Source organism: Anoplophora glabripennis, unplaced genomic scaffold (assembly GCF_000390285.2).
Source record: "Anoplophora glabripennis isolate ALB-LARVAE unplaced genomic scaffold, Agla_2.0 scaffold77, whole genome shotgun sequence".
Lineage (NCBI taxonomy): Eukaryota > Metazoa > Arthropoda > Insecta > Coleoptera > Cerambycidae > Anoplophora > Anoplophora glabripennis.
Window position 1 is genome coordinate 126,342 of NW_019416717.1, and position 13,648 is coordinate 139,989.

Sequence of the window (13,648 nt, forward strand, 5' to 3'; positions counted from 1 at the left end):
CTTCCACCTGCTTTGGAAAAACTCCTAAACACTATTTTTTGCAATTGCAAAAAAGGTTGTAGTGCTAAATGTGGCTGTAGAAGAGTAGAGTTACTGTCAAAGCCAGTCTTGCTCAAATGTCCAATTGAATACAACAGATGAAGATTCATGTGATTTCGATGAAGAAACAGCTGATTTATCTTCATTTGAACAATTTATGAACATCCAGCAAGAAGAAGAAGAAGAAGAAGAAGAAATCAAAGAAGACATGACTGTTGAAGTCGACTTTGAAGAGTATGCATCAGATTAAAATATCAAAAGAAATCAGAACTACAATTAAAGTCAATAACCAATATCAATATCAATAAACATCATACAGTTAAAAGAGTATTGTCCCTGAAAATTCCGTCATAACAGTTCGTGGAGTGGGCCTACCGCGGACACCACGTTAAAAAAACGCGTCAAAGTACACTACCTCACAGGTGGTGTGGAAATGTAGAACGTGACTCCTTCAACTATTAGAATTGCGATATCTCAGGAATGGTGATTCTTAAAAAAAAGTATAAGGACCATTTTTGTAGATAATTTTGAGATCTATAATTTTTGTCAGGGCTACTTTTTTGATAAAACATACCGTTTTCGAAAAAAATCCAAAGAACCTCAAATGTTGACTTTTGACCCCGAATAACTTTTTTAGCACACATGGGATCGATGGGGACTTTTGAAACTTTATTTCTAATGGTGTACCCAAGGTCTTCACCAAAATTTAGCTATGTCGGAATTTTCGTTATTTCAATTGTCTATTTTTACCGGGCTATTTAGCTAGGAGTCTGTATATAATTATAGCAGATATCCTACAAAAAAATTACGAAATCGGCTGTAGTTAATATAAATAATTTAATGTTTATCTGTGCCATAAAATAGGTAACTATCATAATCCCATCAACATACATTCTTCCGACAGTATTCTAAACGAATTCTGATGTTAATTAAAATTTATTTCAGCCGCAGGCAGATCTCTTGGTCATTCTACGCCAACCATATGTTCATCCACTTCATATTGACGCATAATTAATTTTCTTTGACCCTATATTTAGGTAGTTTTCTAATGTAACTGTTATAAAAAAGATGCAGTTATTCCATGACATCAGAATGTCTCAAAATAAATAAATCTGGCACAGCCAGAATCTACTTTCAAATGTTTTTGTCGGGACTTTTTTTGTACCGTGACGTTTGTACCGACCAGTAGTCGCAAGAAGTAGATTCTTTTCTTTGAAATTTTAAATTTATACTACACTTCATAGCCCTAATGGTATAAGTAGGCATTCGATTTGTAGGACGCAATGAAATGGTTTTGAGATTAATGTACAATTATTTATTACAAGAAAAGAAAAAACCGTCTACATGTACTGTATTCATTAAAGAACTTTTAAAAAATGTCAAAATGTGCCCCATATTCACGTTACTCTTTATCTTCAAAATTTAGGTAAAAAAATGTGGAACAATCGAGTTTTTTTTTCACATTTCTCCTGTACATAATTTTTTTCAAAATAAGTCTCGAAATCTAGATAAAATCCAAAAGGAAAAAAATATTTGTAGTTAAATAGTTCATTATAGTTATCTCTGTTTTATTTGTTCAATATTTTTAGCTGTAAAAGATTTGATCAGGAGCATGCTATATTGGGAACTACTTTTAAGTGAACACACTGTACATCAGTTAAAATGAAATAAAAATCAGAAATTAGAAATCTAGGTATACATTGATGATATCGCGGAACTACTCTTTATGTCACGATCGTTTAAATTTTTTTAAATTAACATAATACTTTTAAAATAAAGTAGATGTGCAAGAGCTAATAATATCTATTTTAATGCTTGTTTTATCTAAAAATATTTTTATTTTATTTAAAAATAAGTATGTTTCTAATCTTTTTAAAAAATATTTAAAAAAAAGTTTGTCAGGTGTGGGGTTCGAACCCACGCTCCCTTTCGGGAACCAGAGCTTAAATCTGGCGCCTTAGACCGCTCGGCCAACCTGACACATGCTGAAAGCTTGCTAGTACCTCAATTTCTTCTAAATTTTGTCTCATCTTATTGATTTTTTACATCTTCAAATTATTTCCTAGATGTATCAACTTCCCTTTAAAAAACGTTTGTACCTTTCTTTCGCATTAAATATTACTCCATATTGCGCAATAATATATTGATTTCAATATACATACTATTCTATTTATAATTTTAATTGAAAGTATGTAGGTAATGTAACTAATATCAGTCTTTCGATTAATACTTAATTAACTAATCAGGCGAATAGACTGTGAATATACTATTATAAAATAAATTAGTATATGTACAGTCTAATCATGTGATTACTTAACCAAGGCTTAACCGAGACTCAAAGTATCGGGCCTATTGAATCAATTAAAAAAATGTTTCTAAAAGTTATATCTCCACCCTAACCAAAGATGATCATATTTTTTTCAACTCTTTGTCATAAAAATAAGGGTTTCAAGTTTATCTTATCTTGAAAATTTTACATATTTCTAATTGTTCTCGTGTAATTAATAATTAATTATTATATTAGTAATCGAAAACGCATTTTTGATACCAATCGGATTTAATTGTCATAAAAAATTTGATTTATTCGATGATAAAAAGAAAACATGCTTTGTCGGCTTCATAAAATTGTAATCACATGTCTGTCTTACAAATTCGTTTTTATCGTTAAAAAATGAATTGATCATTTTAGAAGTGATATTTTAATACCATTCGCGAAGAAAATTGAGCAAGTTTGGTAAGAGTAGGGATATTTTTCCCATTTTTATTATTTTCTATACTTATATTCTTATTTCCAGCAGATCAATACAAATTCATTAATATATTTCTGCATTTTAAGTAAATCTGACGTTTATCTGTCTAATAAGGACAATCGTAATAGGTAGATACATTATTTTGAACCCTGAAAAGAAAATACCACAGTTTCAGTACTTACACCTTGTTAGCGATAACAAAATCTGGTCGGTCGAGACTAAACATAATTTTTTATTTCTAGAAGACATTTTCTGGCCGAGGTCGCGCAAAATTAACGAGGACATTATGGCTAGAGCGGTGCCAATACATTTATCGAGCAAATTTACGACGTACTAAAATCATCAAAGCAAAAAATGTTTATTGTGCTACAGGTTCTTTGACATTTCTGGTATTAGGAAGCTGCGCTGATCCAAAACACATTTGCCTTAGTTCCTCGTTCCAAAACCAACATTGTTTTTCTCTCCGCAAAAGAAAAACATTCGAATTACTACTTAGAAGCTAGTACGAATATCTGCAGGTTTTGTTTATTTTTTTACCAAAAGTTGGTTTATTACGGAAATGTGATTCATATTTGGCAACAGACTAGTATTTCTGGATACCGCTACTTATTTTTAGATTCACATGATAAAGCAAATATATCTGAGAAAAATTTCCGAAAGGTTTTTTCCTAAAGAAATTCACGGCACGGCACAGTCATCTTTAACCAAATAAGTAATAAGCTGGAGTGGGTAGAAACGGTGGAATGTTCAGATAAAGAGTAAATTTGATGTATTTCCTAATAGAACAGGTCATTTAGGCATCAAACGAATCAATTTTAAATGATCAAGATGGCGTATAGGAAAATAGTTAATGGTTGTGGATACAAGTAATTTTTCTAAATTTAATCTTCTGTATAAATATTCATCATGTGTTTTAGAACTTAAACACTAAAGATTTAATTAGACAAAAATAGCCTGTTAAGTACCTACTTAATTAATGAAGCGGCTGTAGATTTATGTTGACTTTGATTAAGAGAAGTTTTCACTGGATATGCTTTTAGAATACGTAATTAGTGGATCCTTATTTCAATGCAAACATTTGAAAGCGATTTAAAAGTAAGAACTGATGTCACTGTCCCGTCGACATTCCTAAAACTTCCGACCTTCGTGTCATATTTGCTCACTTCTGCATTTATTACACAGACTGACTTTTCTAGAACCAGTCGTTTTGAGCTTTCGAGGCTTCTACCTGATGTTAGACAGTTTCTATTATTTAAATTTCAATTTTAAGTATCCGCATGCTTTCCAAACACTTATATCGAGTTTTAAATACACAAAATTGGTCTTTATACAAATAATTGAGTGGTAAACAAATGGAACCCAACCCAAATAAATATAAATACACTTTTGGGTACCTAAGATTCTTTCCTTCAAAGTGAATGCAGTTGAATATCTCATATTTCTCGCAGAAGACAGAGCTAGACAAAAATTGGCAGTTACTAGAAATTTATTACTAAAGAAGTAAAAAGAGTAGAAATCTTTGACTTTAGAAAACGAATCTTCTGACTTTAATATCAAATTAGAATTGTAAATTTTGCCACGATATTTTGCGATTATATGAGAATTTTTTTAGGTAGACGCTCATCCTCGTGGATCTGTATAGATGCTATCAACTAAGGTACGTTAATTAGTATCCGCCTTTTAATCAATTTTAGCCATCATCTGAGACCGCCTATTGAAGTTTTACAGAGAAAAGTAAGATCCTCATTGAAAATCTCACTACATTTCATAAATTGTATTCCTTGGTTTAGTTTACAGGTTGATAAAATAGTTCACTAGACAATAATTTTTATGAGTTTATTGATTAGTTCATCTTTCGTCACAAAGAGTGTATTGAAAAGTCAAAGAATAAAGGAATTCTAAATCTTCACATATAACTTTGAAATTTTCTCTATTTTTATCAATTTTATAAACTATAAAAATTTATAAAATAAAGGTTATAAAGTAAACAAAAATATTACAAAATGAATTTGGCAATTCGTAATCAGCCATCTTGAATTTTGCAAAATTGGCCTCGGATCCGTGATCAACGACCCCGAAAACCCCTGTGTACCAAATTTGGCGTGAATTTGTTATTTTTTGAAAATTCCTGATATCTGACCTTAATTTACCTGTCTTTTTTATGATAGAAAAGGAACCATCAATTTTGACCGCGGATTCACTTTCGGCGGGGTCTTAACCATATAAATGAACATTTGAATATAGAAAATTTTTTTATTTTATTTTTTGTAGCACTTTTTCGTGAATTTTTGTTATTTTTTATCTGTTTTTTTGAGGTTAGGAAATTCCTGTGATGTGATAGCTCAATTCTGATACTGAATTCGTGATCAGGAGAAATACTATAGGTAATATAATATGTCGCATGAAGACAGACAACTTTTTTTGTGTGTGGGTGTTATCCAAGAAATTGGAAACAATAGAACTGCTTTTTGTAAGTCTTCTGGTCTCCTATCTTTGACTTTTCATAATGAGAAACTAAGATTTTTTGGATTTTGTATATCCTGTGTTAGATGTGTTCAAATTATTCTCTTTGGTGATGACTGTAGGTACTTGTGTCATTTGAAGAATTTGATGTTTATCATAAGTTTATCATCAGTAGATGGTGACGATGGTACGAAGCTGTCAAGAAGACATCAGTCAATTTCAATTAGTTCTCGTCTCGATTGAATTTAATACGATTCTTCTGGATCTCTATTGCCTCCATATAGATTTTCATACATTGTTCTTGAAGTGGCAATTGTGCTCCTTTCCGTTTGTCTCATGTGTAGTTTTCCGCATGTATACGAGATGCTGTATAAACCGAGGCCTCAGAGTAGATCGTTCTTGCAGTTCCTCTTGAAAAAATGTGTCCCTGTCTTGGTTAAAGTCTTGTGGACGATTGTGTTTCCTTAAGATGTAGCTTATATTCGCAATACATCTTTGTATACAGAATAGATATGACACTGCTAGATATTTCTCCTTTTTCTGGACCTTACATATCTTTCTGATGGCTACTATTTTTTTCCATAACCACGGCGAAGTTTATAATGATTCCATTGACGTTGCTAGGAGTCTTTCTATGTTGTTGTATCCATCGCAATAAATATGTCGTCAACATATCTGAACCAATACATCTAGTTTGACGTTGCTGACTCCCGCGTTTTCTCCTCCATATTTGCCACAGCTGGAGGCAATGGTGAACCCATAGCTGTTACTTGAATTTCTTCAAAAATCTGATCCCCAAGTGAGAACAAAGTTCATCTGGTGCACAGTTTTGGAAAATTCTCATCCTCCAAAGCTTCTTTCATTGGCACTTTTGTGAACAACGACGTTACACCAAAACTCACTATGATAAGTTAGATTTCATAACCTCGTCGATAGATTTTCAAGCATTTTTCGCGTGGTGTCTACTCTAGATTTGGTGTGACGCGAGTGGGTGAGTGGCTCATCCTACTCCGTTCACTATTGGTGGAAGTGGTACGTTTGGAAGCAATAAAATTGGTGTGTTCTTGAATCATTTGAGAAAAGCTCCATAATTCTTCTTGAATCTACAATTTTTATTCTAATTACTTAAAAGCCTAGTTTTTGTATACAGTGTAGGAAAGTACCGATGGTCTATCAGAAGTTACGTGAGAGCGATAAAGTAAGCCATAGAAATCCATGTGATGGACAAGGATGGCTATAATGAAGGCGTCTAATAGTCAACGCCCATTTCGCCCTTCCTCAAATAAGAAGTGGATCTTATTTGTGGAAGGGCGAAACGGGCGGTTATCGCTCTCACGTAACTTCAGATAGACCATCGGTACATACTTTCCTACCCTGTACATGTTACTAATTGTAGTCAAGTTAGTCGTGAGTTATAGATACTGGTTATGATATAGTTTGTCGTTTACTTTTATCAAGACTGATTTTTATCCTAAAAGTTGGTAACCTTAAATTTCGCCAGTAAATTGGATAATTTATTGTAACACGTAAAACGGTGGCACAAGTGTGGTACATTAGGTATTGCTGCTTGAGTATCTTACCGACTCAAGTGACAATCATTTATTGTCCAACTGGTATAATTCGTTGTAATTAACATTTTCCTCGAAACACCATTTACCTCTCAAGTCACGTCATAATTTATCGACGAAAATAAGGACTGGAATAAAAAAACGGATATGAGAAAGCAACATGAATTAAGCTACCGATAAGAGTCTGTCCTTCCTCAAGCAATTTCCGTCCCATCATGATTTTAATTATCCATCGACCCGAAACAGAGTACTTAATACACGAATCAATAGAGTGCGTATCGAGCCTGGGATTTCTCTTTAGAAACCTGATAGAATCGCCTGCAGAAGTAGGTTGGTTAAAGGAAAACGAACTTGGGGTTAAGACATTAACGGTTTTATAGACATTAAGTGTTTGCCCATTGTTAATATTTCTCATGCGATTCACAAATTTAAGAGTATTCGTGCCACAAATCACCTACTTGATGTTGTCAAGCGACGGAAGTAGGTTTGTGATACTTTTGGGGGCCACAGTTTTGTTGGATCAGACATCTTGCAAGCGAAAGTATTGCCACTTGTTACTATCAATTATTTTGGATTTGGTAGAGAATAAAAATTTCGTTCCTTGGTAGAAATAACTTCTCTATGATAAAAAATCAGTAAAAAGTCCGTGTAGAGAAGCTACGTATTATCTAAAACAAAGAAATAAATCTATCCAAATAGTACTAACGAAAAAATGCATACCTGGCAAATCCAATTTATAATAAATAATTCATTTACTGAAAAATGTAAACAAGTTTATAAATATCTGCCGGTCGTAACCTCTATTTATGTACGTACCCGTTCTTGTATTCACTGTTATCTCTGGCCAATCTTGGCATAAATTATATTTTACATCAAATTAATATACTGAGGACTTGGGTCAGCTCTTTCGCTTTAAGACTGTTTTAAAATTAGCAACACCAGAAAACGTATTTTACAAACGTACCAGGGAAAGCAATAAGTTCATCCCAAGGACAAAGGAAATTGTAGTTGAACATAATTATTTTTTGATAAAATTGTTTCCGCTGATAAAATATAATTAAAACATGGCAATGTTCTGAGTCAGAGTAAAACACGCATTCATTCAGGGCAACGATAAAAATGTATCTTATAGTCAACATTGACAAAACTGGAAAATATTATGACCACTGTTTTGAAACACAAAATAATTGTAAAATAGAATTTGAGTTCCGATTTAAAAAAATGTTTGAATTACAAAATTTCTAAAAAGTTAAGTTTTAAAACTACTTTGAATAAGTCAAAGCGTACTACATAAATTGTTACTTTCTTCACATGTAATTTCCACTTGAAATAGACAGATAAATTATATATCGATAGAAATTACAAATGTGGTGGTTAAATATTACAAGCTGTATTAGCTTTCTACGTAATTGATTATTTTTTGAAATAGCCACAGAAACACTTTATTATTCATAACTATCATTATTCTTAGTAACAGACACGTGAAGAATATTTTATTATACAGGGTGGTCCGTTTTTCATGACGCACCATTGGCATCTGAGAAACCGTACGATATATAGGGTGGATCAAATTAGAAAAAAGTTGCGCCTTTTCAGGGTCAGTAAAATAAACCAAACAAATCAAAGATATCTGCTGCCGCTCCTGAAATATTGTGAAAAAACTGAAAATAGCGATTTTAGAAAATGCCATCTAGCGTCCTTATTTCACAACAGAAAGAGCTGAAATTTGGTAACGGGGGATAAGAAGATACGAGCAATCCATTTTCGTCGAAAGAAAATTTACGGCCACTAGTTTCAGTTATTCATTTTTGTTTTACGTCGAGAACAACTAGATTTCATTAATTTTTTAAATAAATTATTGAATTTCTTTAATTTTATGGGTTATTCTTCTAATAAAATAGTAGTGTTACATATTCACGTGTTCGTAATTTTATCCTCTATCTGTTACTGTTAAGATCCAATATGGCGCCCGTAAGAAAAAAAAAATTGAATGTTGCATAATGAAACTAGTGGCTGTAGAAATTTTCTTTCGACGAAAATGGATTGCTCGTGTCGTCTTATTCCCCAGTACCAAATTTCAGCTCTTTCTAAGGACGCTAGATGGCATTTTCTAAACATAATATTTCAGGAACGGCAGCAGATATCTTTGATCTGTTTTTTTTTTAATGACTGAAAAGGTGCAACTCTTTTCTAATTTAATCCAATCTGCACGGTTTATCAGATGCCAATTGTGAGCCATGTAAAACGGACCACCCTGTATCTCTATATGACACATTTGTAGGAAACGCCTCAGTTTCGAAATTACGACAAAGAAATTCATAACAACATCATACAGCTTTTAAGAAAATTAAAGTATTATTGAGATATATCAACAGATCTTTTGTTTTCCTTTTCAGTAACACACTCACATATTTCATGGTCATTCATTTGTAATTTAAATCGTAACCGTATCCTGAAATAAAGCGAGCTTGATACGTCTCTTACTGTTTGTTTGATTGTTTGTACGATGTATGTATTAGTTTCTTATTCTGATTAGGCAAATTGACATCAAAAGTCTTGCATATTAGAATTAGAATTACAGAAATTACGATAAGGATTATCGTGTTGAATTTTGGCAACAAATTTTACTTCAAGTTGGGCTATTATCTCTATAAAAAGTATTAACATAGACCACTGAAATAGTAATCAAGAATGGAATGGTTTGTTTAAAGACAACAGGTTTTTATAGAATACTGGCATGTTTTTGTTAAATTACTGGTTACTAGTCTTTAACTTTAGTTAATAACTTTAATGGACACAAATAAGTTCCTACTTAATTTGAGATAACCAAACAATTTGTTAAGTATTGAGAATTATAGATGTGCGTCAGCTTAAAGCTACTAGAACTGTTAACAGTTGCCGATGTTAATTTCTTAAATGATAGATAATTTTTTATTCTTGTAAAGTATCAAGTTCTTCAAATTAGTCTATCGACATTCTTTAGTTGAAAATTATTTGTAGTTATATTTGAATTTCTACACCGTCACAAAATGCAAAACAAGTTTTTTAATGTCTGTAAAATATTATTAATTATTGCAATACGAATTTGTCGAAAAAGTACGTAACCAACAGATGATACATTATAGAGAGACATATTTGCGATTGATTATGGAAATAGCAATAGGAGATATTCCTACACCAGAAGTTACAGTTAGATAACATTCAATCTTGGTATAATGTGGAATGCTATTATATACAACTATGACTGTTGCCGTGAAACAGATGAAAATATTTTACAATAATAATGAACAGCTGACACTTAAAAAAAGAACCTCACACATATGTTGAATGTCTTGGATGAATTTGAAAGATATTTCTAAATAATTTCGAATCAAGGAAACTGGCATATAATATTCATTAAATTCCCTGGAAAATTCCAAATTTCTGTGACCTACATAGATAAACATCTATGGATCAAAACTCTATTAACTTTTTTTTACTGATTAAAGAAGAGATAAGTTTGAAGGGGCAATAAATTTAGGTGCGTGTTGTTCTTAAATTATTCTCCTATTCTTCCCCTGTCGCATTTTTGTTTTAATGGAAACCTTGATGTAATTAATGGATTATTATAGGTCTAGCGCAAGTCCGCATAAAAATAATCAAACAACCATTTTCACACATTCAATAAAAAAGGTAATAATCGATAATATATAAGAAAACAGATTTACATACAGAGGTGATTAATTATATGGGATTAATAATTAATTAAAAGTACGCAGAAGTCTTTTTCTTCGTTTAGTTGATTTGCAAAACGGGTAATTACATGTTCATGTATATAGTGGTAGTAGGTATATTTTTTTATTCGAAAGAATAGAAGGTTGAAACAATTGCAAAGTGCATATTTGCATTTACAACCGACATGAAAGGCATTACATTTAGGCAGGACCGGACTGTACAGGCTGGTCCATTTTCGATGGGATTTCAGGGTATCTCAGAAACTACTAAAGATATGATAAATCTGATACCACGTTCTCGAGCTCGATTTTCATGGCAAACTCGACTGTCAAATCAGAAATTTGCTATCTTCATTTGTTTCTGAGATACAGGGCGTTTCTCGTTATTGTGACACTTTTGGACATGTCTGTATCTCAGCTGTTAAATAAGTTAGAGTTAAAGTGAAACCTGCTCAAGACTAATTCTTTGGCGTAGAATTGAATGCCGGTATTAGATTTTTAGTAAGTCTTAAGATTCCGGAGTTATGACCCAAAGTTATAATTTTTTAAATGGAAATCGTAGCTGGTTATGACCTAAAAAAATGGAGATTTTTTTTTGCTTTTCAGCAATATACCACATGCTATAGTTATTTTTCCAAACACAGAAGATACGGGGTGTTTTATATATAAATTCGATCCTTTTTTACATTTTAATATGGCTGGCTATGAAAATACATACAAAACTATAATTCTTACTTTTACAAAACTCATATCTGTTGTAAAAATATGACGTTTATTTAAAATATATATTACAGATAAGAAAAGACAGAGTTTTCAAATTTTTATTCCACTTCAACTGAAGTTACAATATTAAACGTAAATTAAACAATAGTAAGTACCTACATCAATAAAAACTTTCAAAAATGATAGCTAAATGTTCAAATTGCCGTCCCTCAACTGTCACACATTTCACGCATCTTCTGGCAACGCTTCGGGTAGCATTCATTAAATGTATAGGTATTTGAAATATTATTAAAAGGAATTTTAAATATAATGTCTTTTAGAAAACCCCAAAGGAAAAAGTCCAACGGACTCAAATCAGGTAACCTAGCTGGCCATCTGATCGGTCCGTTTGTTCCTATCCACCTATCTCCTAAAATTTCGTTAGTATTATATTATCACACGAGTATATGTTGTGCATTTAAAATAAATGTCATATTTTTACAACAGATATGACTTTTGTAAAAGTAAGAATTATAGTTTTATCTGTATTTTCATAGCCGGTCATATTAAAAAGGAAAAAAAAATATAATTTATATATAAAACACCCCGTATCTCCCGTGTTTGTAAAAATAACTATAGCATGTGATATATTGCTGAAAAGCGGAAAAAAATCTCTATTTTTTTAGGCCATGGTCAGCTACGATTTCCATTTAAAAAAATATAACTTTGGGTCATAACTCCGAAATCTTAAGATCTACTAAAAATCTAATACCGGCATTCAATTCTACGCCAAAGAATTAGTCTTGAGCAGTTTTCACTTTAACTCTAACTTATTTAACAGCTGAGATACAGACATGTTAAAAAGTGTCACAATGACGAGAAACGCCCTGTAACTTAGAAACAAATGAAGATAGCAAATTTCCGATCTGACAGTCGAGTTTGCCATGAAAATCGAGCTCGAGAACGTGGTGTCAGATTTATCATATATTTAGTAGTTTCTGAAATACCCTGAATTCCCATCGAAAATGGACCAACCTGTACATGTGATAAAAACTTAGAACCAGTTCGAGAGTCCTACAAAGTAACTTAAAATGTCAAAGTATCTAAAACAAACAATAAGAAAACATAATAATTAGTTAAAGATGTTTTGCTAGTTATCCATATCTTCAGGACAAATCAATAAACTTGTTAAAATTTCGGAAAACTGTAAGGACAAAACTATTAGGTTATATTGACATTTATTTATTTCTTTTGTTCAAGTTTTACACAAACTCAGAGATAGGTATCTGAAACTTATATTTTGCATTTGATTTTAACGAAAAATTCAAATTTTAAACTATTAATTCAGATTTCTTTCTGTAAGCATGATTTTGTAAAAACCTTACAGTATTGAAAAGTTTTTGTTACTCTATATTCTATAATATTTCTCCTAGAACTCCTCTCTAATACTTACGGTACATTTTCGTTTGATAATTGTGTAAAAATAACTGCCGGTCGAACCTAAATTGAATTAATTAATTATAAACGTCAAACTAAATGTCAAATATATGAGACAATAAATGAAATGTACCTAAAAACTCGGTTTTACCTCTTTTAGAATAGAGATTTAAGCGAAATAATATCTTACCTATTACGTTTGGAAAAATGAATTGTGTAAAATCGTGTGAAATCTTTACGAAATTATGTCAGTTGTCCATTAGCGCACATACAAAAAATTCTGTTGGGTAGACACTTTACTACATTATAGAATATATGGGTCAAAATTAAAACTTTTTATTAAATTCAATTGTAAAATATACGTTTTAGAAAAGATGTCATAAAGATACATGTCAAAGATATGAAAAACATGACTTTGAGGGCTTGTGTGTATTTTGAAAAGTAAGCACCGTTGACTGCATCTGTATGTTACATATTATATAATTTTGTTGAGTTGAGTGTAGAATAATAACAAATTAAATAATACTAATCTCTGTGAACAATTACAATGTGCATGTGGATTCTTGTGAAAAAAATTACGCGAAATAAATTTGCACTATACCTACTTCCTTGTTGCTTGTATTTTTAACGCAACATACGACCTATTTCCTTATTGTTATTATATTCACACCTTGAGACTCTAATGAATAATAATACACTATTTAGACAACAGAACGTATCACAATCACACATTACTGTATCTTAGAACTTCTAACATCGGCATTTATAACAAGATAACAGTACGGGTACAGCGCTTCATAAGAAACAAATTAAGGAAGGAAAATTCAACTGGAACCCATCGTATATGTCCCTCTTACATAATTAAATGTCCGCAGAGTTCCCGCTTCTGCCAATGACCCATAATCGGCCAGAGAAAACAGTTCGTGTACTCACATTATCAGAACGTCAGCGTGGAAATCCAAAATAGCATCCCGCG

The 13,648-nt window shown here is 31.8% G+C and overlaps 1 protein-coding gene and 1 non-coding gene across 2 annotated transcripts in view; both read right to left on the reverse strand.

The window, feature by feature from the left end:
- The window catches only part of LOC111691270, a 68,013-nt gene that overhangs the window by 37,780 nt on the left and 16,585 nt on the right, over positions 1-13,648 (reverse strand). The gene's annotated exons all lie outside the window — the stretch shown is intronic.
- Positions 1,936-2,019, reverse strand: Trnal-uaa. Its single transcript has one exon. It is a non-coding gene; the product is annotated as a tRNA-Leu (tRNA).